Below are 7,339 nucleotides of genomic sequence, written 5' to 3' on the forward strand. Positions count from 1 at the left end.
GGGTTAGAGTTAGAAGGTCACACTGGCTTCCTGAATGTCCGTAAATTGGGTAGGATTTCACCTTACCTATCTAACCAAACCAACACTGGTTTCTGATTAATTACACTACGTGGAGTTCTAAAAAAATAGTGAAAAAAATTCTAAACCCGCCTAAATTGGCCATGTGCGATAAATTCAACATAAAAATGCGCGAAGAAAGCCGACAGAAAGTTGAATGCGTTGAATGCGAAGACAAACTCGTTGATTACGACAAAAAAATTACCAAAAACATTGTCAGGAGACTCAAAATGTTAGACAATGAGCCGTCAAAAACTGGAGGTCTAGAGAGCAAGCTGTATCTCTGCGTTGGATCTCGAGTAATGGTTAGGAGAAACATCAATATAACGGGATTCCAAAAGATCGAGCGTGGGAACATCATTGGTATCCGGGTCGGAGTAGATCGGGAACAAACGACGAGAACAATAAGCCCGACTTTATAGTCGAGTAAATGAGCGTCAATATCTTGCTAATGACCAATTTATACGTGAAACTAACGCAGTTCCCCTTAATTTTGGCATACGCCATTACTATTCACAAAAGCCAGGGAATGAGTTTAAAATGCGCAATTATGGATTTGGGATCAAGTTTATTTGGAACCGGCATGGCATACGTTGCTCTATCGCGAGTAACTTCCTTGGCCGGTCTCCATCTCTTGCAGTTAGAAACGAATAAAATTATGGCAGATGGACGAGCCATTGCGGAGTATAACAGGCTGCGTCAAAAACACAGACCTGATCTTCCATTTATAGAAATAGTGGGGTCGGAAGCAAAGAGACGTACAAAAAGGCCCACGTCGAAGAGTATTCTAGAAGGTGAAGGAGAGCGATCTGATGAAACGGCAAAAGAAAGACCAAATAAAAAGATAAGACTAGGTCTTCAGAGTGTAGACATTTCTCTTTATCAAAACTGGCAGTTTGAGATAACTTAATATTTCCTGAAATATTCCTAACTTACAATGGTTGCAGGACACTGTATCTCTAGAACCTTCATTCCAAAAAGATTATAGAGTGCTGTCAGTTGTGACGTTGGATCCAAGGTTAAACGTCATGAGTCTACCTTTAGCAATGGGCGGCCAAAACAGTTACCGTTTTTTCTTTATGGAAAAACAGCATGGGTGACGTCACACCGGCGCTTCTGACAGCAATCTATAGTCCTTGATGGGTGGCTGCCAAAGTAGAAAATAGACTTACCCGGGAGTAATCGAAAGGGGATACTAAAAGGCTAGCTGAAATTCTCATCGCTGCTGCTCGGGTTCGGGTCCACTTCCATTTTCTCGTCGCTGCTGCTCGGGCTCTCATCGCTTCTCGGGCTCTTGTGTACCTTTTTCGTATTTTTTTTTCGCATTTTTTCCTTTTTTCATTTTCGCCACTTTTTTAAAAAATAAAACTTCATTCACGTTAGGAATACGCGATAAGTTTAAATAAGTATTTAACTCACATTTTTTTCTGGGCAACTACGGGCGAAATGCCCCGCTTTTTTGCAATTTGAACACATTTTATCTTCTGGCCGCATGCGCCCCGTACGAGGTGGTCCTCGCTCTTCCCCTTCTCGCGCTCCACCTCCAAAAATATTGATATTGACCTGGCACCAAAGATGGCACCCTTGAAAATTCATCTCTGGCTCCATTTGTCTAAGCCTAAATCAATAAAGGAAATTATTTTGAAGTAAAACATACAATTTTGGAAAAGGGGGAAATTTATTCAGTTGATTTAACTTGATAATAACAAAAACAGGCGCACATTTATCCGCTCAAATAAAAACTTGAAGGTCTTACCTTTTCTGAAAAATTTTGTTGGCTTTTTTGAAATATTTGTTGATTTTGCTGCATAAATTTTGTTTACCTTTCTGGAAAATTCTGAAATATAAGTGAGGCCTAACAACTTTTAATCGCGCGTGATTTGAAAACGCGCTCCTATTATCACGTGACAAAATGTAAAGGCAACGTTGTAACATGGCTGCCAGATTCCTTGGAGTTTCTACTCCTTGGATCTGGCAGGGTATATATGCCTCCTTGTTACAGGCTCCTCCTCCCTACTTTACTTTAGTGATATCACCAGTCTGGGAAATAAGGATATTTTTTAAACTGGTCCTTGAGACCAGTGACCCCCCTAGTCCCCGAAATAATTAACTGGTCTCCGGACTGGTCCCAGCCTTTGTACTCCTACAGATTTGCAATTAATAAACTGGTCCTGAGGACCAGTAACCCCCACTTCTTGAATTAAAAAACTAGTCCAAGCAATTAATAAACTGGTTTTGGACCAGAGGAAGTGCACTGCTATTTCCCAGACTGGATATCACTGCGATCAAAAGCGCAGTCGTCAGTTATCTCTCAATGAGAACTGTTTTGTAATTAGTTGGTCAAGAACCGTAAAGTGTACGGGTTAAGGCGGGATCTTTATCCCTTTGTTATTTACTTCAATAAAAGTTAGAAGATTTATTTCTTCTATTTTTGGATGAAAAAGTAAGTTGTCTTAATTCTTTTTATGGCCCTCGGGAGAATCCCTCTTTATTTTAATTAATTACTACCGAGGGTTACATAAATGGCGCCCGAAAAGGGACTGGAATTGACGTCGAATTGAAATGACTAGGCCTTAAGCCTCGGTCTGTCCCGTAGATTAAATTGTTTATCATTTTCGTTATATCCGCCCCCCCCACGTGAAGTTAAGCCTTGGCTCTCCACGTTGGTTGGTAATTAAAGATAATTATTTTAATCTTAATTAATCATTACTAATTTAAATAATAAATTAAAATAAAATTATCCTTATGATTAATGTATCGAATTAAAGATAACTTACATTGGTTATTTTGTATAATCTTAATTAAATTTAACTAACTTGTATATTGGTAAACTTAACCTTAATTATGGCCTACTCGGACAATAAACAACCATGGAGATCACCTCAAACATCTGAGGATGAGGAGGACGATTCTACCTTACATAGAAGGGAGGATAATACGAAGGAAGATCTGTTTGCCTCCATGGGAGACGATGGCGACACGCTAGCACCGCCAGAAACAGATAATCCTTTGGAGGGTTTTAACCGGATTCTTCGCATTGAAGAAGAGAAGAATGAAGAAGATACTAATACGAGAAAGAGGACGGCCGCCTCTTCAGTATTGGGATTTTCTCCCTATCAACTCTTCCCTCATAAGAGCATTCCTGCTCCCCAGGGAAGTTCAACTCCCTCAAATTTCCCTTCTCAAACTGGGATTGATTCCCTTGTTCCTCCCAAATCAGCCTAAAGTTAGTTTTACAACCACATTACCTAATCCAAGAGTTAGAACTATCGGAACCCAAATGTCTCCTTCTCGACACGTCCCTCGATTGGGACCAGACACGACTGACGAGGAATTAAGATCGGTCTGGCGGTATCCGATTCACTCGGAAAACCGCTGGAGGATCTGAGAATAAGGCGGAAGCGTCTGGTTCAGATTCCGCAGGTAGATCTGGTACTTCTTCCGAGGGAACATAAGAGGATCCATCATCATCCTTGGATGAAGATGAGGTTGAGGAAGAGGTTTCTCCAGACGACTCAGTTTTTGCTTCTTGGTCTCTCAACAGTCGTTGTCTTCTTTCTCGTCGAGTCTCACGACGTTCGTCACCAGTACTGACTCCAGCGTCCTGAATTATAGGTACGGACTGTGACGTTGTAGAACTTGACGTTGAAGATGACTGGCTTCCGTCCGGTTGGCAGACATCTTTGTTTGACCAATACAGCTTTAAATGAGCGATATTCTCGATCCCTTTCTTTTCTCCAGTCTCTGGGTCTTCTAACTGATATCGCAATCGGTCGATCTTCTTGGCGATTTTGTAGGGCCCATCCCACTTGGGACATAACTTAGCGGCGACGTCACGTGCCGCTTGAGACAAGGGATTCGTCTCCTTCCAGACAAGCGCACCAACGGGAAATTCAATTCCTTCCCGCCTTTGATCGTAGTAGCGTTTCTGGTGTGCTTGCGCTTTCTTGGCAAGTTCTTTAGACAAAGCAAGTTGCTTCGCTAAAGCTTAGAGCGATGCGGACCTTTCAACAAAGTCCGCTACTGGCATACCCACGTCCAAGTCCCAGGGAAATATCGGTTCCCTACCCATGTTTAGGTAGAAAGGAGTTCTTCCTGTTGTGGTGTGTGTAGTCGAGTTGATGGCGAACTGAATAAATGGCAAGTTCTCGTCCCATCTTCGGTGATCTCGACCAACGAACATTGAAATAATTTCGCACAGAACTCTGTTTGTGCGTTCCACGATGTTACTCAAGTCGCCAGATGAAACCGGGACAAATGAGGAACATGAAGAGAAAAGGACCAGAGTCAGAATATGTATCGATCCAAGGAATCTCAATCCGGCGCTACTAAGATCGCAATTCCAAATGCCCACAAGCCAAGAAATATTTGCTGACCTGGCAGGATCAAGACTCTTCACTGTACTTGACGCACAAAGTGCGTTTTGGCAGATCCAACTGACAAAAACTAGCTCCCAGCTATGCACCTTCTCAACACCATTCGGAAGGTTCCGGCTCAAGAGACTACCATATGGAATTGCAACCGCCTCCCAGCTGTTCCAAGAAAAGATGCAAGACATATTTGGTGATATACCAAATGTCCGGATATCTACGGACGACTTTATTATCCACGGACCTGATCTGGAAACCCACAACAAGACATTAATAGCTGTACTGAAAAGAGCCAGACAAGTAGGACTGACATTCAGCACAGCCAAGATGCAGCTAGCAATACCACAAATAAAGTACCTCGGGCATATAATCAGCCAGGACGGCGTGAAACCAGACCCAGCCAAAATCAAAGCAATCACGGACCTACCACCACCGACTGACAAAGGCGCCCTAAGACGATTCCTCGGTATGGTGAACTATCTAGCTAAATTCGTACCTTCTTATTCAGAGCGAACCGCCCAATTACGAAGCCTCCTGAAAGCTGACGTTGAATACTACTGGGACGCCAACCTTCAACGCACATATGATGATGTTAAAGCAGCAATTGCCTCGACACCAGTACTGAAGCTATACGACCCCAAAATACCATGCATAGTGTCAGTAGACGCAAGTCAAAACGGTGTCGGAGCTGTACTCTTACAAGATAGCCAACCAATCGAATACGCCTCAATGACTTTTGATCAGACCCAAGTCCGATATGCTCAGATCGAGAAGGAGCTTTTAGCCGTTCTTTTTGCGTGTGAACGCTTTAATTTTTATATCGCAGCCTCGAACGTCACGGTACAAACTGACCATCGTCCTCTCCTGGCGGTCATTAAGAAGCCGTTCAACTTGATGTCCCCCAGACTTCAACGCCTGACGCTTCGTCTAGCTCGTTATGATCCCACACTGATCTATGTCCCAGGCTCGCAGCTGTATGTTGCCGATACTCTATCCAGAGCTACGTTACAAGATTCACGATACGACACCAACTTCCTGGAAGGGCCTAATGCTACGGTCTACAGTCTCACAACCATGTCGCACACCAGGGAAGAAAAGTTCCGAACAGAAACTCAAAAGGATCAAACTCTGCAAGCGGTTATCCGCTACACCAGTGAAGGCTGGCCGACACACAGGAATAAAATAACCGATAAGATCGCCCAGCAATACTGGCCAGTACAAGAAGAGTTACACTTCAAAGATGGACTCCTATATAGAGGCGACAGAGTAGTGGTTCCTGAAACACTGCGCAACAACACCCTGATGCAAATACACTCGGCTCATCAAGGAATCACATCTTGTCAAGCTAAAGCCCGCATCCATGTATACTGGCCGAACATGGCCAATGACATCAAGGAATATATACATCAATGCGCCATATGCAGAACACATGATCGGGCAAATACGGCTACACCTATTCAGCCACTACCTATCCCACCTCTACCATGGCATACAGTCGGAACCGATCTCTTTCAACATCAGGGACGCCACTACATATTATTGGTCGACTACTACTCGAAGTTTGTAGAAGCCCAAGAACTACAATCAACGACGGCCAACGCGGTTATACAATTCCTTGCCTCTCAAATAGCACGTTATGGAGCACCACGGAAACTAATCAGCGATAATGGTCCGCCGTATAACTCAACCGCCTTCAAGGATTTCCTCAGTGAATGGAACATCGAACACAGCACGTCAAGTCCTAACCACCCTCAAGCCAATGGACAATCGGAAAGAACAATCCAGACCATCAAAAATCTCATGGAGAAAGCCTTGAAATCAGGGACAGACCTCGATCACATTCTCCTGGAGTATAGAACCACGCCGAAACATAACTTACCATCCCCTGCGGAAATACTAATGGGTCGCCGCCTACGCACACAGCTGACCGCAAATGAAACACTATTGCGACCACATTACCCGATACGGACAATAACCAACACGCTGCAGAAGAGGCAGCAAGACATGGCACGACAGGCTGGAGAACGTCCAAATAGACCATTGCCTCATCTACGACCAGGCGATTCTGTCAGGTATATGGCAGGTCCAAGACAATGGATACCAGCAAGGGTTCAACAACGCAACCATAATGACGACTCCTACATAATACGTGCAGAAAATGGGCGCCTGTATAGAAGGACAAGAACGCATTTACGCCCCAATATGGGCGCGAAAACAGCCCATGAAAACCCAAGGCCAACAACAAGAACTCGACAACAACCTCTAGACGGAAAAGAAAATGCAGAACCATACATGATGATCAGACTACCGATCCGGAACCAAGTCGACCAGGAAATCCCACCAGAACATGACTCACTGAGGGCAGAAGAAAGACCGCAGAGAAACCAACGGTCAACACGGACCGGGGAACAAGGCCCACCATCATTCCCAAGTACCCGAGAGACCCAAAGCAACAAATCTATTATTGCCAGACCAGGTCAATCACTGGAAGGATTCAGCCACCAAATCACTTGGAGCGGCAGGATATCAAAAAAGCCAGATCTCTTCTCTTCGTAAAGAAAAAAAAAAGTTGTTGTAATAGGCCTAGGCTTAAAGTCTATTTTTAATCTATTGCTAAAAAACTAATCTAAAATAACGCTTATCAATCTTAAAGTGATAACGGGGATTACCTATATAAAGCCTAACAGAATAAGCTACGTGGCAGAACGGAATAGAGACTGTGTATATAACTTATAAACTAAACATGAAATAAAGTTGTTCAAGTTAGACATTATCGCCTAGTCACTTAACTGTAGTACATATCATAACAACCCTCAGTCCAATAATTTATCTTACAATCTTTGAATTGCTAAGTCGTCCTATTTGACTGAAGCATCGTTTTTTTCGCGGCAATGACTCTTCAACTGAAGCCG

Source organism: Phalangium opilio, unplaced genomic scaffold (genome assembly GCF_054372755.1).
Source record: "Phalangium opilio isolate 3A_F unplaced genomic scaffold, DU_Popi_V2 ptg000091l_1, whole genome shotgun sequence".
NCBI classification, from domain to species: Eukaryota; Metazoa; Arthropoda; class Arachnida; order Opiliones; family Phalangiidae; genus Phalangium; species Phalangium opilio.